The 25540-nt window shown below is 43.0% G+C and overlaps 1 protein-coding gene and 1 long non-coding RNA gene across 6 annotated transcripts in view; one reads left to right on the top strand and one right to left on the bottom strand.

Moving 5' to 3' along the window:
* The window catches only part of SETBP1 (SET binding protein 1), a 322623-nt gene that overhangs the window by 95555 nt on the left and 201528 nt on the right, over positions 1-25540 (bottom strand). The window lies entirely within an intron of this gene.
* Positions 11907-23718, top strand: LOC118707366. Its single transcript, XR_004984243.1, has 3 exons — positions 11907-11919; positions 16814-16817; positions 23633-23718. It is a non-coding gene; the product is annotated as an uncharacterized LOC118707366 (long non-coding RNA).

Genomic DNA, 25540 nt, shown 5'->3' with positions numbered 1-25540 from the left:
AAAATCACATTGGTATAACAGGTATAAGTTACTGTTTTTGAGTTGGGTAAAACAGGACTTAGAGTCACTCCCCTTCCCTTTCCTCTGCCTCCTGCCACCAACCCCTCTCTGCTCTCAGAGATCAGGGCACTGAAGTCGCAGAGGGGCTTCCTGGTGATACTGGAATCTGGTCACCAATTCCCACCACTTTTCTCCACTGCCTCATCTTCTTCTTCTTGGTTTCTAGTGGAGCCTTTAATTAACTCTTTCTTTGTTTTAACCTCAGTCGAATCCCAGGAGGCCCCCTACTGTATAGAAATACCCCTATTATATGTTTTTATAATAAAACTATGGATCTCATCTTCGTTATACTACTTAACACAGTTTTCTCTTTGCAGTTGATTTGTGGACTAATTGAATGAATGCCCGTCTCCCTTTCTGTCTTATGTATACACCATCTCAGAGGTCCCAAGCACAGAGCCTGGCAAGTAGCAGGCACTCAATAAACATGTATTGAATAAATAACGGAGCACACATTTTATTATGGGTGCTTTATTTTGCAAACAGTGAGATTAATGACCTGTGCATTGCAACATATTATCTGCAAACATAATCGCCCCCCCCACCTAATTTCTTATGCCATTCCTTCTGCATGAACCATTGTCTCTCCTAAAAATTGTGACATCTATCACAGTCCCTATATGTGCCATTTACTTGTGTACTTTTCTCTTTTCCTGTCCTAGACTGTACCCTGAGGATAGAGACTCACTCATCTCTTTATCCCCACTGTCTTCTACAAAGCAAACCACCCAGAAAGTTCCCAATACATGTTTGTTGAATGAATGAACAAAATAACATTTGAGCTGCCTACCACCATCACAAAATATATAGCTGCTCACAAAAGACAATAAATCACCCATCAATTGTTTGGTCATGGCGAGCTATAAAACTGGGCTGCTCAAATGTATTAGGTGTTCAACAACAACAACAACAACAAAATCTTTCTCAAATACTAAGCACTAAAGGAACTTGCAAGGTAGCTCCCCTTCAGTGCAATTTTGACTATAAGTCCTATCCCAGCCCCTGTTAATTGTTTCGCTTTCCAATTAATTCTGCCTTTGGGGAAGGCCATGTGGCTGTCGGGAGGGGGGGCTTCGCTCTGGCGGTTGAAAGGTGGGGCCTGCTCACTTACACCCAGGGTAGGCCAGCTGCAAGTAATGCAGTTAAGTGCGCCTGGTTCCTGGGCTTCCATCTGGAAGCTGCCTGATCCCATTGTTCCCGCAGATCAGCTGCAATCTGCCTGCTGGGAGAGTCAGGCAATCAAAGGGCAGGATGGACAAATGGGGAGCCCAACAAAGGAACAGGAGTAACTGGGGAAATGGTGCTTAAACCCTGCACTTGGATGGGCTGCGATGACAAGGGAAAGAGGACTGGGGGGAGGGGGTGCTGTCCGAGGGGTCTGGCAGAACAAGGCTTTATTCTAGCGGTGGCTGACGGCTATATCTGTTGCATTTCAAGAAATCCCATTTCTTCATCTGTCAGCCATGACATATTATATACACCATGGTGAGGCTGTCAGTTTCAATATGTCCTTCACTGAGAATTGAGCACTTACTCCATTGAGACTGAGATGGACGTGGCAAACCTGGCCTCAAGCACAATGCTGAGGCGAGTGTTAGAAGTACCAGCTCTGCCTCTCAACTCCTCTAGCAGTTTGAGGATGCGATTCCCTATTGGGGGAGGGGGGAGTCCTTGACTGGGAGCTTAATAACCCATGCAGCGAGGTTTCCATTTCCCCCTCAGATGATGAATTTTTCTGGGTTAGAAGACCTGAATCTTTTAAGGCCTTTTGTACCACCCTCAGCAGGGCCATCTCCTGAAATGGTTCACAAATAAGGGAAGAAATGATGCTACTCTACACTGGGCCAGTTGTTTGTGTGGAGAATTTTTTTTAAAATATATATTTTTATTGATTTCAGAGAGGAAGGGAGGGGAGAGAGAGATAGAAACATCAATGATGAGAGAGAGTCATTAATAGACTGCCAGCTGCATGTTCCACACTGGGAATGCACATTGCTCATGTGCCCTGACCAGGAATTGAACCTTGCCCCCTAGTTCATAGGTCAATGCTCAACCACTGAGCCACCTGGCTGGGCTGGAAAACTCTTAATTCTGACTAAACTCAGCATGCCTCTTGGCTGCTCCTCCACCCCCATGAATTGACTGCTTGTGGAACTCATAGTCACTTTGAAGGTATGGGTCAGTTTTATAAGAACAGTGCTCTCTGCATATTGAGCCCAGGCCAAATGTTTGGTCACAGTAAAACACCATTTAGAACACACTGGACAGATTTCTCTCTTAACGGATGTGTCTATATGGAAGCAACTATCCCCTCCCCCATGGCCAATGCATACGTCATATACATTTAAATATTGTACAAGTCAGAATTCTTTTTAAAAAGCACCTTAATTTCATTTACTTTTTTAAAATGAGCATTAGCTCACTGCATAATAACTTCAAGATCCATAAAAGCGGGAAGAAAATCAATCCCTCAGCCTTCTCTGGGGCTTCTCTAAAAAGCACGGATTGTCTCTGTGAGAGGGAAGAGAGTGATTTGGGTCTGAGAAAAATCATATAACTTATCAGAAATTAAGCATGACTTTGTGGGAGATGAACCACTCTTCTGGGTTAGCTGTCTTCACGCTGCTTTCTGCTGACTTTGATACTTTAAATTTACTATTTGTGAGATGTTTTGCTTTGCATGAACAGGAAAATATGTCTGGGTATGAAGAAGGAAGGGAGCTTTAGTTCCTCATTTGGCACTTGGTGCTTCTCAGGATGTGGGGCTGGATCACTGTACCAGAGCCACCTAAGGCTCTGGTCATCAATGTAGATTCCCGGGCCCAACCCCCCACCCCGCGACTCCCCCACCAGGATGGGGCAAAGGAATGTGCATTTTATATGCTCCCCCAGATAATTCTGATGCACAATAAAGTTTTAAAGCCACTGATATAGTGTTTTAGCCCCCAAATTCCTCTGGGTGGGTCTCTTCTGTGGTTGCTATGACATTTGGGCACTTTTGGGTGGTAAATATGCAGAGCAAACACCCATAGACTTGTTAGGATATGCAGTTTGGCACCATGGAGCATTCCTGCTTTGCTCTTTGAACTTTCTAATTTAAATAGTGAGACACGCTAACGTGGCCTCCTGTTTTGGTATTCTAAGTACACTGTAGAGTAAGGTGGGCACAAGGGTCCTACTATGGCTGGATGAGGATACTGCTCTCCCAGAAAGGACGATGTGGGCAAGTGTTCATGGCCTCCAACTCTGGGGTCTCTATTTCCCCAACTCATCTGGCCACTCCCTGGACCTCCAGGGAATCCTGGCATTCCGTCCCTGAGGCTTAAAGCACATGCTCCTGCAAGAGCTGAGGGTAGGAGACAAGGAAGGCAACCGCAAATGTCTGATTAAAGGCTCTCAACTCAGGCTGTACATTAGAATCATCCAGGAAACTTTGTAAAGAACACCATACCTGGGTTCTGGCCCAGAACAATTAAATCAACATTTTAGAGGTGGGGCCTGAACAGTAGTACTTTTTTTCAAAGCAGACAGAGTTGAGAACCACTGGATTAGGTCAAAGACAGGGGTCTGGGTTAGGGACTAAAGAGGCTCTGATGTTATCAGGAGCTGTTCCAGCTCAGTGGTTTTCAAATGTGTTCCATAGAGTCCTAGGATTTGGCAAAGGCATTTCTGAGCTGTAGCCAATGGGTTGGGCAAGAGGGATGCTCCAGACCATTCTTTTAACCCCCATGTGAACAGAGTGGCCTTCCACAGGATTCCATTTAACAGAAGGAAGGAGAGGAAAGATACTTCTGTTACTAAAGAAAAGATTTTGAAAATTACCATTTAGGCCAGGGATGGGGAACCTTTTTTCTGCCAAGGGCCACGGATATTTATAATATCAATCACAGGTCATCCAAAATTATCAACGTAAAAATTAGCCTGCTATATTTGGTCAAACAATTAACTCACCCCTAATGCCTGGCAGGGCCAGACCAAATGATTTCTCTGGCCTTATAAGGCCTACCCCTGATTTAGGCTCATGAATAGGAGGGATGTACATGCCAGCTTTCACTGAACTTGCCGCCCCCCCCCCCCAACATCTTTCAACCTAGTTCATTCCTGCATTTGCTAATGGTAGGTACAGAGGAATGCCACCAAGTACCCTTTTTGAACCATGGCTTTATGATGCTGAGTCCATAGGATCCTATGAATGTTTGTGTTCCTCCAAAATCCACATGTTGAAATCCTAAACCCCAAAGTGATTGTCTAGGAAGTAGAGTCTTTGGGAACACAATGTGGTTAAGTCATGAGGGTGGAAACTTCAAGAATGGCATCACTGATCATATAATAAGAGAGACCCCAGTGCTTTCTTGTTCCTCATCATGTGAAGCTACAGAGGAGATGGCTATCTATGAATTAGGATCTGCTGACACCCTGACCTTAGACTCCTCAGACTCCCTAATTGAGAAATAAATTGCTGTTTTTGTAAGTCATCCCATCTCTGGTATTTTGTTATAGTAGCCCAAATAGACTAAGGCAATGGGATACAGAAAAGTTACCTGGCTCCTAAATGGGCATGAAGTTTCCAATTACATATATACAGTGAATGTGTCCTCATTTCCTGTCACATAAATTGCCCTGGGAAGTCACCTTGATGTAGTTCCCACAGGAAATATTTCTTATGTTTTATTTGGGTCATGTGAGTAATATTAAAGCACCCTTTTCACTAGGGGTAATAACAGCTCCTGCGAAGACAAAGGCCACTATCATATGTTTCCTTGAGTACACAGTGATTCTGCATAATAAAAATAATCACTAACTTGGGTCCAGCCATAATGGATTAATAGGCCTTAGACTTAACCTTTCTATGGAAATATAAAACTGGGAAAAATATGTGGAGCAACTGTTTTCAGGCATTAGACAATAAAGACTGCATTTTAGAGAGAAGGGAAACTCATAAGGACTTACAGTATTCCTAGTTCTCTGCCTGGGAGAATGTTTTAAACTTGGGAAGAGGAAAGTAGAACCCAGAGAGCTATGCTTTCACTGAATAAAAAACAAAACAAGGCAAAAAAACAAAGCAGACATCAGAGTTTGGGGATCCTGAGGGGACTAGAATTTGAGGAGCAGGTACCTGAGAAGATGGAGCTATATAGAAAAGAAACCCTAGACATTTTCATAGGGATCCCCTATGTCTTTGGTCAAATTTTATTCTGTACTTGAGGGAAATACTCCGTGAAGTCTAGCATAAACTTGCTACTGAGGGGGATTTTAAGCTGAGCGAGGAGTCCTGAGGACATAATATCAGGCAACATTGGATTTCTGACTAGCCAGAGTGGGGCATTCTTAATGACTATCTCAGATATTACATTGATCTCCCATGAGTAGTACTCATTAAGAGTAGAATAACTCTACTAGTATCTCTAGAATAAAGGCTACTCTAGTCCCTCCCTAACAAAGACTAAAAAGAATCCACAATAGGGTAAAGCTAATCTGTCAGTAATTAACTACTGACTATTTAACTATTTCCTTTAAATAGCCCAACTATTTGAAGGAAAACAACAAAATCCAGAATGTCTACACTGTAGAGTCCACAATGTCTGGGACACAATGAAAAATATATTTGATAAGCAGAAAAGAAGGCAAATATCAACATCCATATGACAATGCTCAGGTATTTAAAAGAAAAGATGGGCATAACCGAGGAACATATGGGGAATCTCAGCATAGAGATAGCAACTACACCAAAATAACAAAATGAAAATTTTAAATCAGAAAAATGTAATGTCTGAAATGAAACATCATTTAATATTATATATCACTCAATAATATTCCTGGATGGGCTTAACAGCTTACAGGACGCTACAGAAGGGGAGTTCAGTGAACACAAAGAGAAGAAAATAGCATTATCCAAACTGAGAGGAGGAAGAAAGATTTAAAAGGCCCAGCACTTCAGTGACCTATGGAAGAGTATCAAGCATTCTAACACACATACAATCAGAATACAAGAAGTAGAGGAGAGAGAAGAGCTCACATAGACTCACATAGCTAAGCAGCTGAGCAATCCCAAACAGAATAATCACCCCAAAACCCACATCTGGACACGCTGTAAACAAACTGATGAAAACCAAAAATAAAGAAACGATTTTAAAAGCATCCAGATAGATACATTATTATGGAGCAGCTGTTTTCAGGCATTAGACAAAATAGTGACAAAAGTAATGTCTAACTTTTCATAAGTCAACCCAGAAGACAATGAAATAATACATTTAAAATTCTAAAATAAAAATAATGTCAACTTAAATTTCTAAACCCTATGAAAAACATCCTTCAAGAATGAAGGCAAAATAAAGTTACTTTTAGGTAAACAAAAACTTGGAGAATTCATTGCTGGCAGACCTGAATTAGTAGAAATGTAAAATAAACTTCTTTAAACTAAAGGGAAATAATGCCAGATGGAAATTCAGTTCTACTTGAACAAATGAAGAATGTGGGAATGGCAAATATGTGGGCATCTATTCAACTTAATTACTGACCTTAACATTTTCAGAAAAGCAACTACTTAAAGCAGAAATAATAACAATGTTTCATGTAGCTTCTGACATTTGTAGAAATAAAATATATATTAATAAAACAAAGAACAAGAGGCTGATATTTGTAAGGTGCTTACACCTGAAGGGATGTAATATCAATTTAAAGTAGACTGTGATACTTAAAAGGTGGATTTTGTAATTTCTAGAGCTGCCAATAAAATAATAGCAGTAGCCCGGGTGGTGTTGCTCAGTGGTTAAGTGTCAATCTATGAACTAGGAGACCACAATTCAACTCCGGGTCAGGGCATATGCCCAGATTGTAGGCTTGATCCCTAGTAGATTGCATGCAAGAGACAGCTGATCAATGATTTTCTCTTATCATTGATGTTTTTATCTCTCTCCCTTTCTCTTTGAAATCAATAAAAATATTCTAAAAAATAGAAGTAACAGTGGTATATCTAAAATGTAAACAGAAGGAACAAGGATACTAATTTTTAAAAAATAAATCCAAAAGAAGTCAGAAAATGAGAAAAAGGAGTGAAGATAAATGGATAAATAGCCGAAACTGGTTTGGCTCAGCAGTAGAGCGTCGGTCTGCGGACTGAAAGGTCCCAGGTTCGATTCCGGTCAAGGGCCTGTACATTGGTTGCGGGCACATTCCCAGTAGGGGGTGTGCAAGAGGTCGATGTTTCTCTCTCATTAATGTTTCTAGCTGTCTATCTCTCTCCCTTCCTCTCTGTAAAAAATCAATAAAATATATTTAATAAATAAATAAATAAATAGATAAATAAAAAATACATATCACACACAAAATTATATACTTAAACTCAACATCACTAATTACATTAACTATCTATATACTAAACACTTAAAAACAAAACAGCAACCCCCAAAACAGGGAGTAGACTGTCTGACTGAATTAAGAACTAAGACCCACCTATACGCTGTTTATAATAGATACATGTACATATAAAGACAGATGGTTTAAAAGTAAAAGGATGGGACAAGATATGCCACACCAACACTAAGGGTCAGAACTTTGGACTAAATCAGCATAATGCGAAACAGGTTTCAAAACAAACAGGCCTATCAGAGATAATTTAGGGACATTTAAAAGTGATAAGAGTTCATTCAAGAAGAGACAATAATCCTAAATTTGCACCTCATAACAGAACTTCAAATATATGAAACAAAAATTAAGAGAATTAAAGAAAAAAAGACAATTCCGAAATTGAAGGGATTTTAACACTCCTCTCCCAGTAGATGCTAGAACAAATCGACTAACAACAACAACAAATATTAGAAAAAATATACAAAAGATTTGAACAATACTATACTCTCAACCAAATTAACTTCACCCAATTGCAAAATACCTTCACCGAAATATGGTGGGCCACAAAACAAGTAGAAATGGCCAGTGAGCACACATCAGGTCCTCAAACATTATTTGTCATCAAGAAAATGCTGACTAAAACCACAATGATATACCACTCCATATCTAGTAGGATGGCTAATATTAAAAAGATTAAGAAATAAGCATTGACAAGGACATGGAGCAAGTGAAACTCTCATCCATTGCTTGAGGGAATGCAGAATGGTACCAATTTGGCAAATGTTGTGGCCATGCCTTTTAAAGTGAAATATGCCCTCTGACCCATCAATTCCATTCCTATGTGTTTATTCAAGACAGATGAAAACATGTATCCAGAAATAGACTTTTCTAGAAACTTCACAGCAGCTTATTTTCAAGGAGACATCACCAGGAAACAACCCAAATGTTCACCAGAGGTGGAATACAGAAACACTTGACTAAAAAGAAGAAAGTAGGAATATATTCCACAACGTGGATATATCACGCACAAAATTCTGCTGCGTGAAAGAAACCAGACCTCCCCAAAGTACAGACTGCAGGATTCAATTTAAATCAAGTTCTAAACAGGAAAAACTAATCTATTAAAAGATAAATCAGAACAGTGGTTGCTTATAGGGTAAGGTGACCAAACGTCCCAATTTTTAACAATTTGTCCTGCGTCCCATGGCGTTTTTAAAAAGTCCCAATTAATCTTTCAAAAAATCGGAACTTTTTAAAAACACCACGAGATGTGGGACAAATTGTTAAAAATCGGGACTGTCCTGCCAAAAGCGGGATGTCTGGTCACCTTATTATAGGTGGGGGGTGGGAGGGTCCGAAAGGAAGTTTCTAGACGAGGTAATAAACACATTTTTATCATGCTAGGAATCCGAGTTACATAGCTGTAACCAGTTGTCAAAATTCTCTGAGCTGTAAACTTAAGATCTATACATTTCAATATATGTAAATTTCACCTCAATTATTGAAAAGGAGAAAGTACATCAAACAATAGTTACTAAAAACTCCCTAGACTCCCTCGCTACCCCCTTTCCCTTCCACCACACACACCCATCACAGCCTCTCTGTGGAACTTGGGGAGGTTTTCTTCCCAATGAACACACAGGGTGGCCAGAGATCATTGTTTACCCTCCCCCAGTCTTCACTCAGCTCTGCCCAGGCACAGCTGAAGGAGCTGATCCCAAAACAATGGAGCCCCAATCAGGGAGGCAGGTGCTTGTGGCTTCTGCTGGGCCCACCTCGCCTTTCCTGGTTCCTGGCGGCATCCCTGACCTGGGACACCAGGTGGGTAGAAAGGTGAAGCTCACCTCCATGCCAGCCACAGATGCACCTTACTGGACGTAAGGAAGGAAGCTTGACAAGAACCTGCTCACAAATCAAAGCTAATGCTGCCCCGCCTCCTCTGTAAATCATGTGAGATCCATCTGGGTAATGACTCCTCCAGTGTAATTCCCTATTAAGAGGCTTTATCTGGAGAGATAAGCAGCTGGTTTCTGTGTCACTAATTGCTGTCTGCTGTGATTTTAAAACATCTGCACCATTGTGCTCTTCATTTTCATATTCTAATCACCCTGAAACTTGAAAAAGGTACATCATTGATTGTTTCTATGGGTTAATTAGTACACAGTCTCCTTGTAGAGACAATTTAGAAGCAGCCCGAACCTCAATCAGGAAGTTTGTTTTAAAAATTAATAACATCGGTAGTGGCTGGAGGGACTGTTCTGCTCAGGGAGATAGTGGGACACTCCTGGTGGGAATGCCACCCTTTATTATGCTGCACAAAGGAGGGACCCTAACAGGGCAGGGGGCAGGAGAGTGGGGAGTGGTGGCAGGCTGGATGCGGGGACACAGGACCTGGCTCAGTCCCGTGGACCTGACCTTTGTCTGCTGCCTTCCCGCCTTGCTGTCCCACTCCCCCTCCTCTAACTAGCCAGAGTCCCTTACCTAGTTAGCACAAATCAGGATTTGATGAGATTAGCCAAAATATCTGGAGGTGAATGGAATTTGTGAAAGCTGTAAGAGCATGGGAGATCACTTCATACTTTCAAGTCTATTTGTTGTGCCTGAACCACCTCAACTATTGGGGAGGGAGGTGCCCATGAAGGGAGGGTGCTAAAGTATAAATGAAAAAGCTGGACCACATAGGACAGCAACACTGCAACCAGACCTTCTCAAACTTAAAAATTGCACGTGATTCACCTAGGGATCTTGTGAAAATGCAGATTCTGCTACTGAGGTCTGGGCAGGGCTGGCATTCTGCCTTTCTAACAATCTCCCAAGGCGGTTCAAGGTCAATCATTTGAGATGCATAGGTCAGGGCCTCGTTTTCAAGCCATTGACCCATGTCATTATTCCTCAGGTCCAGGGTTTGGGAGGGAAGCTTGGGTTCTGTGCGGGGGGATTGGAATCCCAGCTCCATAATTAAGGGGACAAGTCACATGGCCTCTCCTTTCTTAGCTTCCTCGTTGGGAAAGGAACCACAGTGCCCATGTCAAAGGGAAGTTGGAAGGATTAGAAGTTGATGAGTGTGAAGCATTTAACACAGCGCCTGGCCCACACAGTCACTGTGTAAATATAGCTATTAAATAGCCTAGGTGCCCTTCAGTAAACTGCTCTACTGAAAAGCAACATCCACCAGAAATGGGGGGTGGGGTGGGAGATACATTAACCAGGCAGAGACTCTAAGCTCAGCTGGTAGTTTCTTGCCCATCAACCATTCCAGAGGGCCTGGGGGCCACAGTCTGTGGCCGCCCCCACCCTTAACCTAGCCCATTGTTCAGAGCTCGAGCTCTTTCTTCACGGCCTTCCGGGAGCTACTTGAGGATAGGCAGTCCCGGGAGCTCACTCTGCCCAGAATGCATTGTTCTTCCTATCAGAGAGCTTTCCTATTTTGCGCTGCAGTCTGTCTGCCCTTGGAGAGTTTTGGCAAGCAGAAAGACAAGCATCCCTGCATGTGTTGGCCTGGATCCGAGGACCAGGCTCTGCAAGAGAGGGAATGCACCTCGGAAAAGGGGCTTCCAGTATCCCCCCACCCAGCAGTCTTTTGCCACCTCCATGGTGCTTTTCCTGCGGTCTGGAAATGTGCTATTGTGAGGGGGAAAACATGACAAAAACAGGCTTTCAACTGTGTGACACAGAAATAAGAAAGTTGCCTCTCAGCAGATCTGGAAGCCGACTAAAGGAAATGCAGAATAAGAGAGAAAATGGTGTGGAGCTGCAGGGTGGCCACTCCAGCAGCTGTGGGTAGGCTCGCAGGGGCTAATGGAGAGCAGTGATGTCACTGCATCCTTCCAGCGGGGACCAGGAAGGCTCCTGATTGAGCTATTCAGGTACTGGCACCTGCTAACTCAGAATCTCCCCAACAGCACCACACCGCCTCTTCTCAGCAGCAGCTCTGACCTCCCTGCCCAGGCTTCTCCGGGCCCCAGCTGGGTGGTGGGAGCCCTGGGGGACAGAGCGGAGATGAGCACACAGCCCTGGCCTCCAACATATTCTGCAGGCAAGGCACTGAGCAACTAACTCATCCTGACATGAAGAGCTACATAGAGCCATCGTCAGAATCCAAAACTTTGTTAGCTCTTTTATGTGGACTGGTTCCTCATGCCACTCCCTCAATAGGGGGAAAAAACAGAACATACTGTTGTTACTTTGAGAATCGATAGCCTAGAGGAAGTGGCAAAGGAATGGGGTCTGGGGTGGACCACACATTTACATCTGTATCTGTAAGAGGTATAAAACTTTAAGCACATTGAGAGGCAGAGCACAGTCACAGGGGATCTGGTAAGGTGAAAGAAAGCTGAATGAATAAGCAGAGCATGTAGTTCATCTGGCCAAACACAGGGCATTTTCCAAACCTGCCTGAGGACAAGGATCACCAGTGGCCTCTGTAAACACAGTTCATCAAGCCTCTCTCCTGCAAGTTCAGAATCATGGTTCTGGGCTTGGGTCCAGAGATCCCTACTTCAGTTGCGTCTGGTAAACACTTGGTAACGTAGAAGCTTCTCCACCGAAGGGGCTTAGAGTTGTTCAGCTCTGTTCCCGTGTGTGTGTGTGTGTGTGTGTGTGTGTGTGTGTCCGCGCACGCACACGCATGAGGCCGGCGGCAGAGAGACTAGTGTGAGGTCAGTCAGGGTAGCATGAGAGGAAAGGGCTCAACAATCAAGCCCAAAGATTTCATCTAGCTTTTGCTTGTTAGAGGAGGGGAAAAAAAAGATGGGAGAGGGTGGAGGAAAAAGTATTTTTTTCCTCCTTACCTCATGTTTCCTTTTTATAAATGATTTTTTACTGCAGAACTGGTGCTTTTTGCCATTAGAGCTAAAATAGCTGTTGATTATAAATGGAGTCTAAAATGTCATGAAGATGCTGAATTTGCCTGAAAATCCAGCTTGCAAAGCTTCCCATGAGCAATGCAAACGGCAGGAATTTGGGGCATCATTCATTTGGCAAGAGTCTCATCTGGAAGGTGACACTGACTCCCAAAGGCCAGGCAGACTGAGCGAGGACTGGGGTGCTGGCCACGTGGGTAGGGGCTGACCTTTGGATTCATAGCCGCCCCTATCGTGCTGCAGAACCACTTCATGTCCTGGGTGGGTGTGAACGGACACAATGATGTTCCAGGTCAAGCTGTGCTGACTACCTCCAGACTCTCCTACTTAATCTGCGCTCCTTAACTTTCCCTGGAGGCTCCCTGTGGAAGGCAGCATGGTGCCTGACACTTGTGGGCTGTCTTCTCTCTTTCTCTGAGAGGCAGTGCAGCAGAAATGTGCAGCAGGTAGGTTGACTGGAACCAAATCTTATTAGCTATGTGACCTTAGGCAAGTTGCTTAACCTCTCAGTGCCCCAGGTTTCTTACGTATAATACAAGGATAATAACATACTTACCTCCTAAGATCAATAGGCAAACTGAATACGTCACTCTTATGTTAAAGCACTTGGACCAGTGCCTGGTGCACAGTCAGGGCTATCCCGGTACTCACTATGCAATGGGCAGCCCCAGGGGCATGCTCAGGCTCAAGAACTGGAAGGACCTAAGTTCAAATCTCAGCTTTGCCTCTTTGCCTACTATGTGACCTGGGACTTCTTCCTTATCTCTTCACCCTAACAATGGGATAAGTAATGCAGCCTGTCTAATAGCATTGTTTTCAGAATTAAACAAGACAACAAGAGTAAAATGCATTCACAGAACACATTGTAAGTGTTCAACAAATCCCAGTTATTACTAACATTAAAATCGTATGACTATTCATTATTGGTATCACCACCCATCAAAAACCCAGTTCCTTAGTAAGTGGGGCCAGGGAACACTGTACCTTCACCCTTAGTTGTCCCCCATTTATCTACATCCCTTGACACTCATTCTAGCTCAAATTCTTGAGGTGTGACGCCAGGTCTGGAGGAGGTCTCTGAGGACCAGAGTCACACTAACTGGTTTATAGGAGAATCCAGTGCAAGCAAACTCAGGGGCCAGGATTCTGGGAGGTTATTCTGAGCCAAAAGGTTTCGCCTTAGTCTTTCCTGCTGTACCTGGGGCCTTCCTGGAACACACATCTCTTACAGTGTTAATGGACTGTCTACAGGTTGTAAATTGCACACAGATTCTTCCCTTTGTCTTTGACTGTCACGATTTAGCTTAGGAGGGGTTTTAAGCTCTTTCTGCATCAAAGCAGCAAAAGTTGGACATGGTACAGAGTTCCTGTTGGGGTGCTTTGTGGTGGGGGTGCTGCCATGCTATACAGTCATGGGAACAAGATGTTCTGCAGATTATCTATAGTGAGTGCTGGCACCGGTCTGTGGGCGTCCTTGAATGGTGACAGGAAGTGTGGATGCGAAGTGAAATTCTACATCCACATTAGGCCGGAGCCTGGAGCATCTGATTCCATTCATCCTGGAATCATCCATTAAGCAAACATATATTTGTTCACACTATAGGAGAGGCACAGTGCTCTCACAAAGTTACAGAATCGTAGAGTTGGAGGGCTGTTAGAGACTGTCTTCTCCCTTTGCAGCTGAAGACACAGAGTCTTAGAATACTAATGCTTATACCCATGCAGAGAATCGGGGGTAGAGTTAGTCCACCATCTTCTGACTCTACCTCGAGCTGGTCCTTCTACTACCCTTGGGGGAACATCCTCTGTAAGGATTCGAGGTGCAAGGAAATGCAATGAAACCCTCTGATCTGATGTTACTATCTGGGTAGCTGCAAGTCCATGTGCTTTGCTGAGCCTCTGTGTACCTGCTGGACCTCCCCCATAGCTCTGAATTCTTCAACCCACCTCCCAAGGTGAAGCTGAACTGTTGCCTTTGACTCGGGCTGGTTGCTAGACTATCTCATTCAAAACTTGCACCTGCCTTTTTCTTGGCTACTTGTCAGCTTTGGTTAGAGAGCTTGGCCTTGATCATTCCACTTTCTCCTTAAGAAGGTCCCTTCTTGGACACCTGCCTCACCAATTATCGCTGTAACAGCAGTAACCCCTACTTTGGCCCACTAGCTTAAACATGTCCCAGGCCGAGTAATTGCAAGATAGTTTTCAGCAATTCCCTGTATCCAAGGGATAGGGGCTGAGGGAACCAGGAAAGCCCTTAGGGACCACCTTGTCCTTCAATGAAAGCATTACATCCCAGAAAGCAGAAACTCCTCACCCTGAAATTTCCTGATGACATGAATTAACCATCAGGTCAAAATCATACAGTGAAAGCTTTCTTCATTGGCCTTGTGGATGCTTAGCTGTGTTGGGTCTTTTCTTCCAGCCTTTACTGATTATGCACCAATGCACAAGGTCTTCACAAACAAAGACATCCCATTTGCAGCTACAGGTAAACAGAAATCCACCTTCAATAACATCCACATCCAGATTGATGTCTTAGTCTAACCTCTTCCTCATTCTAATGCTCTAACAACTCCCTACTTCCCCAGACCACAGTATTAATTTTATTTAACCTTTATTTAATTAATATAGGTTTCAGTGTTCATTCAACCCTTAAGTAGCTGTGTGACCTTGGGCAAGTAACTTAATCCTCTGGCCATCCACCTTTCTTTCTGTAACAAAGCAATGATCACTTCAGGCCTGCCTGCTTCTCCAGGTCACCTGGAGCATCTAATGGATGTGAAAACATTTTGGAAACCATAAAGCACTATATAAATGCAGGTTATAGCAGTTGGTTGTTATTGCTTGGTTGAGAACTCCTCTAACAATTTTGAAAAGCCAAGAATGCTGAACACACTCCCTGTAAAATCAGCAGGAGATGCAGGTGTAAGTTGTGATACGTTTTAAAATAATTTTCAAAAATCACATTATTTCTATACACTTTCTAAGGACTCCTAAAACCCCACCTCCCCTCTTTCTCCATCTCAGCTGAAGGGGAGGGTGGAAGTAAGGGAAGGGAATGGAAGACAAAAACAACAGCCTTCCCCACTCTTGCAATAAACTCCTAGCTCTAAAGCAGGTTTTATTTAGTGTGCCATAAAAACAGCCATTTCTCCTATCATAAAAGGAGCCTGACTACCCAGCCTCGTTTTTCTGCAGTGAGTCTGCAGGTCGAGTGGGTCCCACTTCTGGAGCAATACTGCCCTGTCCTCCTCAACCCTACTCACCCTCCCTCGCCGCCTGTATGTACCGGGAAATGAAAGGCAATTTTAAAGTATTTTATTATGTGTGAATTTACAGGGGCGAGAGGGGGGAGAGTATACATTTTTGGAGATGGAACTAAGATTTAATTGTCCGTCTGTTTTATGGTTACTGCCTCATGGGAATGTACCAGGGAGACTGGGCACTGTGGTTTAAAAAAAAAAAAAAAATCCAGGCAGGATTGTAGCAACTTTCCTAGCCATTAAAAAGGCCCTGGAAAATTTAGGTCATTTTGGTGAAATAAAAAAAAAAAAACCTACAGAGGCCCAAGAAGGGAAAGAAGAATAGTGGGTTCCTAAGCTGAGCCTACTTATCTGTCAACTTGAGTTGTGCTCTTCTCTCTTGGGCCTTGTGAGTGACCAAGTTCTTCTGAATTACCTGGAAAAACATTTGGTGCCATACACAAGGTAATTTACTAAAAGGGGACCTAGATGAGTCAATCCTCCTCAAGAGAAGTATTTTGAGAGTCTATTTCTCACTAAATAAATAGAGGAGTTGGCATTGAGGCATCCCTAGAACTATGGTGAATCTCCAGGTTTCTTCTGAATGAACTAATGTCCAGCCACGCTGGCAGAGTTAGTTCTTGGACTGCAAGGACAGTTCATGACACAGTGAGCAGAAAGCATTCAGATGAGCATTAGGAACCCTGAACACACTTCTCCTTTGAAATACAGTTTCTCCATCCATAATACAAAATAGCTAGTGTGCTAGAGGAATGTCCCAGGCTCTTCTGAGCTCCAACATGGTAAACGGTAAAGTACAAGTATTCTTAATTTGGGATCAAAGTTATAGAAGGAACTTCATTCTTGAAAGCTCTAAATGCAGCTAAGGTAATTTCCTTTCTCTAGTCTTTTTTTCTTTTTCTTTTCTTTTTTCTTTTTTTTCTTACAGAGTTTGCTTAAGCTGAATCTAAAACAAAACAAAACAAAACAAAACAAAACAAAAAACAAATAAAAAAACACCCATAGGCTGTGGATGGCATTTGACTTCTGGATCCCAAAGCCTGTTTATCAGGGGGAAGAAAGAAGTGAAAGCAGCCTGGGGAAATGGAAACTCAGAGGTGCCTAACCTCCAACCTGACATCATTTGTTAACTAGATGGCAGTTGCCCTCTTAGTACAAGTTGAAAGGAGGCCGTAGTCTCCAGGGTCCCACATATACAACTAGGTCATCCTGAAGTGTTCCTGTTTGTGTCTGTCTACAACCAAATAAAATGTAGGCTCACAAGGAATTCCTGAAAAGTAGAAAAGTTGACAGAAGGATTTAAAGAGGTCTGCGGATTGGGTCTTCTGAAAGGTACAGAATTTATATAAATGCATCCAAAACACTTAGTTTCTTAATCTTCAAACCACCACCACACTGGGTTATTTCCTTCAGGGCATCAAAGATCCATCCTTGCAATAGTTCTTCTGCGGCAGCAATAGTGCATGGTGGAGAGGCATATGGGTTTTAACTTATAGATAACTCATCTTAAATATCAACACATGCTTAAAGCTCTATGTAATCATAAGGGGAGCCTGAGGATTCAACCACATCCCTAGATGGAGGAAAAGCAAAGTACATCAAGATAACAATTTAGTGTTCAATGCTAAGGCTCCAAGCTCAATTGTACTAGAATAACAACCAGTTAACTTTACTAAATTCTGTCTCCAAATGCAGTAGTCTAACTTGTTAGCTGGCTCATAAATGCATACTTTTGGCCATAAGGATGATTGATTTAAAGGGCATGGCTGGCTCAGGATAAACTTATCCCAAGTAAATGGCTAAAGGATTGTGAATCAATGCCACGCAAAGACTCCACAGCAGTGGGAGGCCTGCCTGCTTCCATAGAGTGCAATGCTAGATCCCTGGTCTTGTGGGCACACATCTAAACAATCTGTGCTCAGTTTGTTCATCAGTTCATTGAAATACTGTCCCTCCTGTCCAGGGCTAAGCCATATTGTACAGAAGGAAAGGAGTTAATGCCACACAATGGTACTGAGCTGAAATCTACTCTTTTTGTGGTGTGTGTGTGTGTGTGTGTGTGTGTGTGTGTGTGTGTGTTTGTTACATATCCTTCAGATGCCCAGAGGGCAGAGGATCATACTCTCTGACCTTCAGTAACTCACTTCACTTCCTTGGGTGTTTTCTCCAACACAAAACCATGGTCAGATGATATGATTTCTGAAGTTCTTCTCAGGACTGCCATTCTAGAAAATAATAACATTGTGACACCATAGTTCCTTGCAATGTACACTAACCAACATGACAGCTGGCCTCTGGTAATAAGGCAAGTGGCTGTTTTTTTAAGATGGGGTTAATCTATGGATTGAAGATCAACCAGTGGAATCTCTGAGCTTTGTGTCAATTCCTTTCAAGAGGGATTCCTGACACTCTTTTTCTCGTCTTGTAGAGGATACTGTCTTATCCTAATGCTTATCCTAATGCTTCTGCTTCACCAATATTTTATAACTGCCAGCATCTTAAGTTAGAACATGTGCCATGTAATTATATTTCCTTGCCTTACAGATGCTGTGCCCCTTCAGCTTGAAAGAAGAGAGACACTTCACCCAGGGATGAGAACCGAACAGTGCTGTGTCTGCTAACTGGGGATCACTTCAGCGATGCAGGGAAAACACTATCATTAAAGCAGAGCCTTTGTCCTTTGGACAGCTGCTCAAAGAAATGCAGAAAATAGATTTTTAACGGGGCCACACAAAGCTAAGATTTTAACCCTAGTGACTTAGAGGAGGCGAGAAGAGATAATTACTCTAGTTCTTTATAAAGGTAATCTGAAACATCAACAATTTACATTCCAACAATGACTGTAGCTCACATGGTAACACTTGATGGAGCAGGAAACATGTCTTTTCCTGGGATCTCAGGAAGGTCCAAGGGCACACCTACTGTACACTTTATTATAGAAGAACTGTGGGCAAGTCAATTATCAGATTCTCTCTATTCTTTATTTGCCCATATATAAAATGGAGCATGAGAATGCCTTACACAGGATTATAGTGAGATGAAGAAATTAGATACTGAGAAAAAAAAGCTTGTATTTCTTTTTTCATTTCTTCATGTGCATGTGCTCCTTACTGGAGTAATCCATGAGCACGTGGAGAACAGTGAGACATGGTAAGCCTCTTTGTTTTATTCTTACAAAGCAGAGCCATTGAAATGAAATGGTTACATCTCTCAGGCTCATAAGTTTCTGGTGGCTCTTGGATGAATAGAGTTCAAATTCCTCCAACTGGCCAATCAATTCCTCCTGCAACACATGTGCACTCGTAGACTGCTGCGCATCACAAAGTGCCCTCGAAGTGTGACACCGGTCATGCACTCTAGACCAGAAAGCCATTCTCTGTTACCCTTGCATGCTTTGTTCCCATCTAACAAAAACCAACTATGATGCCACACCCTTCCTAAAGCCTCACACTGCCGTGTGGCCTTCCATCCGCAGGGCTTCCATGTTATTTATTCTGTGTATCCTATAGGGCTTGCCACATTCTACCATATTACAGTATAGATATGTGTTACTGTTCTTCTTTCTGGACTATAAATCTTTTGAGGGGATCCTTTACAACATTTAGCACCTGTATGGACCACAATGATAAAAATAATGCAGAGACATTTCAGAAGTTGCCAAGCACTACTGAAAGCACAGTATTTTTGTTCCTTTGTCTGCAGGCCTCGCTCCGTGCACCAACATTAGTTGGGAATGTGACATGCGTCCCTTCTGCTCTGCCTTTAGCCCCTCTGTCATGGCTGCTGCAAGACCTGCTGCTCCTGGAACCCCCACCCAGTCCCATCAGACAGTGGCTGGCCCCCTGCTCAAAGCTCACAAAGCTGGGCATTGGAGGAGTTTAGCCCTTGGTGACCACCAATCAGTGATGCTGGAGACCCCTGGACTAGCAGTGGGAATGCAACTAGCTTCCCCTTCAAATAGCACGTGCAAGTTTTGTGAGCCATGTCCTCAACCATTTATTACGCTGTACGTAGGTCCTTCACAACTGACCTGCCAGTAGACTTAAGGAATTGCTTCTGTTTATAAATCAAGGATTGACTTTATTATGGGATAAAGAAAACTATAGATTTTGAGGATTAATTGGAGAACTAAGTATCTTAAAATTCTTGTAGCCCAATCACCTCCTTTTATGAATAAGGAAACTGAAAACCACAGAGGTCACAGACACCTAGCTAGTCAATGATGGAGCAAGGACTGAAATCCAGGTCTCAGACTGGTGAGGTTAGCCTAACACATTGTGGACCAATAGTTTTATTGCTAGCTTTACCCAGTAGCCAGATAAGTTTCTATTAAACAAGTACAAAAAAACCCAAAAACGTTTTACATAATTGTTAAAGGCACGCCTTAAAATTAAATACCTATTGCATTTTGAAGTTATTTATTACACGTTCTTGCAAGCTAATAACTTTTGAAAGTATGATACTTTGTAAAACACTATGTAATATGAAGCAAGAATTCTCTTGATCCGTCTGTAATGTGTTAATTTCCTCTATACCACATATCTGTTATTATTAGTAATATTTTAGTAGACATATTTGACAGATTTTAGTAGGAGAACAAAGGAAAAATTGAAAACATATGGCTATGTAAGCACAACGTTTGCAAAAAGTTAAGATGACTCTCTTAATGGTGGGAATTGTTTCTAGCTAATTCACTGCATTCTCAAGGCATAATTTCTGGAGAAGCCTGAGCAGAGGAGCCCTCCAGATTCCCAGTAAGGACTGTTGTCTTTGAGGGCTCTGGCACATGTGACAGGTACCTTCATGGTAGATCCTGGCAGAAGCTGCAAATCATAGTGGGCAACACTGATGGCCAGCAGCCACCCCTGTGATAAATCAGCCCAGAGATGATTGTGAAACCATTGGGTTCTTGCTAAGTCTCTTTTCCAACCTGCTTTTGATGCTGCCCCTCATCTGCAGGATTCTTCCTCTCCTGTTGAGCTTAACCAAATTGTAATCAGTCTGCAAGACCCAACTCAAGTCCACTTAGTCTCATAAACCTATTTTCATTCATTCATTCATTCATTCAAGATATATTTTTTTGAGCAATTACTAGATGCCAGGCCCCATTCTAGAATCTAGTATAGGAATATAGGAAAACAAACAACAAACTATATTTATACCTACATATATGTTTATGCACATACATGTATCTGATATATACATACATTTATTTACATGTAAGTATATGTAGTGTATACTCATAGGTGTATATTAATTAATCAAATAACATTGATTATTAAGAAGAAAATAAGACATGTTATAAGGAAAGTGTATAAGGATGAGGGATTTGGCTGAGACAGGCTGGTCAAGGATGCAAGCAGAGATGTAACTGAAGCAAACACTTCTCCAAACAACTACTACATATAATATAGAGTCAGAATCCTGGAGTTAATCCCTCCATTCCTTAGTGTGCCATTATTTTGATTCAATGAATATCTTTCAAGCACTAGCTCTACATGAGATCCCGTTGCTAGATGATGAGAACACAGAGATGAATGAAGAGGGGATGGTGTTGCCCTGAGAGCTCATGGTCTAGTGCAGGAGCAGGTGTCAAGGGCATTGATACTATGCTGCCTATGCTACTTCTTTATCTAAATCCAAGATGGGGCTGGCAGGTATTAGGCTTTAGGAGGAGGGTTGGCTGAAAGATGCCATCATTTCATTTCAGCTAATTCCTCCAGGAAAGTGAAGCTTCCCTTAAGATTGTGCTGAGCCCATGTGTAAGGTCTAGTTCAGTGACTGCACCTCAGGTAGCATCAAAGATATAATGCTGATAGCTAGAATACAAAGTCTTACATGTGCATGCCATATTATAGTAGTCAACTATTTTTATATACATCCATTGGTTAATTCTAAAAAAAAAAAAAAAAAAAAAAAAAAAATCTGTAGAGTTGAGCAAAATGGCCAGAATTAGAAACATTTAGTTAGATAGAACATGGAGGCTATTATATCCATCCAACTATGGGTTCTGATCTTCAGCATTTCTTTGCAATGGCTAACCCTCCCTGCTTCACTATTTCTAATGACAAGGCAGCCAGGATTCTCAAAGCAATGGCTTCCATTTCTTGGCAGCTCAATGGCTTGTTAGCAGTCAGATGGGATAAATTCTGTGTCTCCTGACTCCCAGGTCAACTGTCCTTTACACTAGGGCCCTCTCCCCAACGACTGGCCTCGTGGAGGCCCCATTCCTCAGGGGGAGACTGCCAATCCACCCTGGCGGACCCACTCACAAATACACAAGCAGAAAGCACAAGCAGAGCAGGATGACTAGATCGAAATGCAAACACACATTATGCAGAGTTACAGGCTGTCCTGTGGATGATTGCTTATAGATCGATGGCAAGGTTCATTGAATCAAAGTGTCTGGCAGCTGTTTATTGAGAAGAAAGTATGGATGGCTTAGCAGCATTGGAAGGATTTGGGCTTTCAAATGACTAATCTACTTTACTAAGCCTTCCAAAAATACAAACCGAGGGCAGAGTGCTCCAAGCAGGCCTGGCAAACAAGTCCATGGAAGGGCCCAGGAGCACGGTGGGGCCATCTTGGTGAGACAAGCCTGCCATGGCAAAGGACATGCTCAGGGCTGCCTTTCCTCTCCTGCTTCTTTAGCTAGCTCTGGCTGCTGGGAGTCCCAGAATTCATGATGAAGGCTACTGTCAGTCCTTGACACACAGCACCCACAACCTTCACAGCAGGAGGCAAACATTGGCCATGTTGGGGACAAGCTGGAGATGGTGCGGAAGAGCACTAGGCAATTCAGAAATCCCTGAAACTAGGAGGCAGAGCTCCAACTCTCCTGCTCTGGGTGGAGGGAGTGAGAAGTCAGAGCAGTGAACCCCTTGTACTACCCATGAGTGGGCAAAGGGGAGGGAAGATAACTCACTCATTAACTGGATTATAGAACCAGAAAGTCAGGCATTTAAATAGTACCTGGCCTTCTGCTTAAAGACGTGTTTTAAAGCTTTGTAATCCTCGGTTTAAATGAAATCTCAGCTGGAACATAAACAAATAAAGATGGTAAGAGCTGAGCCACCCTGGGATCAAAGGCTGGAAACACTAAGTATAAGGCACCAAGCCACCCCTTCCCAGGCAGGCATTCAGCGTGGGCCCCACACAGCCCTTGGGGAAAATCATTCCAAATGCACTAAGTCAAGCATCCTTCCTTTTATCAATGAGGCCTAGGAGGCTGGAAGAGATTAACCAGAGAACTTATATGCATAGATGCATAGCCCATGGACAGACAATAATTTGGGGAAGGCATGGGGAGGGGACTGGAACTGGGTGGAGAGGGTCAAGGGGGTGGGGAATGGGATAACAGTAAGACTATCAACAATGAAGATTTGTTTTAAAAGAATAAGAAGATGTGTTTGTCCCGCCTGAGAACCAAATCAGTAAGTGGGATGATTGGAAAAGAAGAGTGGTTGGCAGGAAACTTCTTGGAGTTGTCTAGTTGTAGATTTGGATCTTCACTCATGCTTACTAGCTGAGTGGCACAGACAAGTGTCTACTCTCCATTTCTTCTTCAATTAAATGAGGATCATAACAGCTCCTGAGTGGATTTATCACAAGGACAAATGAAGTAAAAGGAGTGCAATGTCTGGCCCAGGGCCCTGGGTAAGTGACCTTTCCCAAGCTTCCCCTTTCCCTGCTTTAACCACATTCTGTTCAAGGAAAGCCCAGGGCTGGTGTTGGCCCAACTCCTGCTCTGGATTCTGTACTTTTCAGCCACCTCCTATCTCATGTGTCTTAACTTTTGATTGTTGTTAACAGTTAATACCGAACACTGAGCCCTGGGATGGCCAATGTGAACTGGGCTAAGGGATGCCCAGAACGTTGATCACACCTATTTCTGGGTGTGTCTGTGAGAGAATCTCTGGAACAGGGGGACAGTTGAAAGAGTGGGCTGAGTAAAGACCGCCCTCACCAATGTGGGTAGGCATTATCCAATCTGTTGAAGCCCCGAGAAGAGTAGTCCCCTTCTCCTCCCAACCCGATCCCATTATCTGCAGTTTTTCTTTCCAGAGTTTCAGTTACCCACAGTCAAGCATGGTCCAAAAGTATTAAATGGAAAATTCCAGAAATAAACACTTCAAAAGTTTTAAACTGTGTGCCTTTCTGAGTAGCGTGATGAAATCTTACCCCGTTCCAGGCAGGACATGAGTCATCCCTTTGTCCAGCGCATCCACTTTGTATGCACCACCTACCCATTAGTCACCGAGGAGCCGTCTCAGTTATTAGATGGACTGTCACAGTATTGTGCAGAGTTTACGTGCAAGTCGCCCTTACTGTACTTCACAATGGTCCGAAAGCACAAGAGTAGGCGGTGCTGGCAATTCAGATATGCCAAAGAGAAGCCATAAAGTGCTTCCTTCAAGAGAGATGGTGAAAGTTCTCACTTAATAAGGAAAGAGGAAAAAAATGTAAGCGGAGGTTGCCAAGATCTACGGTAAGAACAAACGCCCATCTGTAAAACTGTGAAGAAAGAAAAAGAAATGCATGCTAGCTTTGCTGTTGTACCTCAAACTGTGGAAGTTATGACCACGGTGTGTGATAAGAGCTTAGTTAGAATGGAAAAGGCATTTAATTCGTGGGCGAAAGACATGAACAGAAAACATTCTGATTCATGGGAAAGGGCTGTTCCAGGAAGCATGAGCCAACACAAAGACTTCAGCAAGGGATCCCCCGAAACACGTGACTGCATTCACATAAGTTTTATGACAGTATATTGTTTGATTGTTCTATTTTATTATTAGTTGTTATTGTTAATCTCTGACTGTGCCTAATTTAAAAATTAGACTTTATCATAGGTAAGTAGGTATAGGAAAAAATACTGAATAGATAAGAGTTCTGTAACATCACAGTTACAGGCATGTTGGGGGGTGTTAAAATGTACCCCTCACAGATAAGGGATGATTATTGTACAGGCTTGCCTGGAAGATATGGTGTGTTTGGTTCCAGACCCCCACTATAAAGTGAGTATTACAATAAAGAGAGCCATAATTCTTTTGCTGGTGGAAAGTCTTGCCTTCAATATTTTGGAACCAATGAAACCAAGGGAAACATAACCTCTGTGAAGCGCAATAAAGTGGGGACGCAATAAAATGAGGCCTGCCTGTATAAGAGAAAGGCAGAGGAAGGGTGGATTTGCTCTCTGCTGGGCCTGGGACATCCATCTTCTCCTGGCCTTGGATGTCAGAGCTCCTGGTTCTCAGGCCTTTAGATTCAAGCTGAAACTTACTATCGTGGCTCTTCTGGTTCCCAAGCCTTTGGGCTGAACTAGGACACCACTGCTGGCTTTCCTGGGCCTCCGGCTTGCAGATGGCAGATCATGGGACCTCTCAGCCTCCTTAACCACCATGTGAACAAACCACACATGATAAATGTCTTTCTGAACACTGATCTATATCCCATTGGTTCTCCTCCTCTGGAGAGGCCTGACTAATACAAACCCCTAATTACTTATTATTATATGTGTTTATGCGTTTTTCTTCTTCTAAGCAATGCCCTAAGCCCCTTGGAAATGTGGATTCATGTTTCTCTTAACATAGGGCTGGGTACACTAGTAAGTGTTATATGTATACATTTTAACACTTACCGGTTAGCTGAATGACTTACACTCTCCACTTGATTGGAAAAAAGAAAAGATTTGCAGTGCTTCCCTGAGTCACTAACTGAAACCCATACATCTTCGGGGGATTGATCCTTGAATATATTTCTGAAGTTTGGATAGCTGCTTGGAGAGCTCATTCTGGAGCACAGTGAAGTGAAGGGAAATACAGTGGACACATGTCACCCATGCTTTCCCCTGAGGACGCCCATTGCACCAGGGATTTCTGATTGCCACACTGGGGATGAAGTGGACAATATTCATCATCATGAATTTTCACAATTGCATTCAAATGAATGTTAAGCACATATTGACAACGAAGTAATGACCTCAGTCACAACCTGAGCCATTTACTAAGT

Source organism: Pipistrellus kuhlii, unplaced genomic scaffold (genome assembly GCF_014108245.1).
Source record: "Pipistrellus kuhlii isolate mPipKuh1 unplaced genomic scaffold, mPipKuh1.p scaffold_m20_p_6, whole genome shotgun sequence".
NCBI lineage: Eukaryota > Metazoa > Chordata > Mammalia > Chiroptera > Vespertilionidae > Pipistrellus > Pipistrellus kuhlii.
Note: the sequence above shows the minus strand (reverse complement) of the source record. Positions and strands in the feature narration are given on the sequence as shown.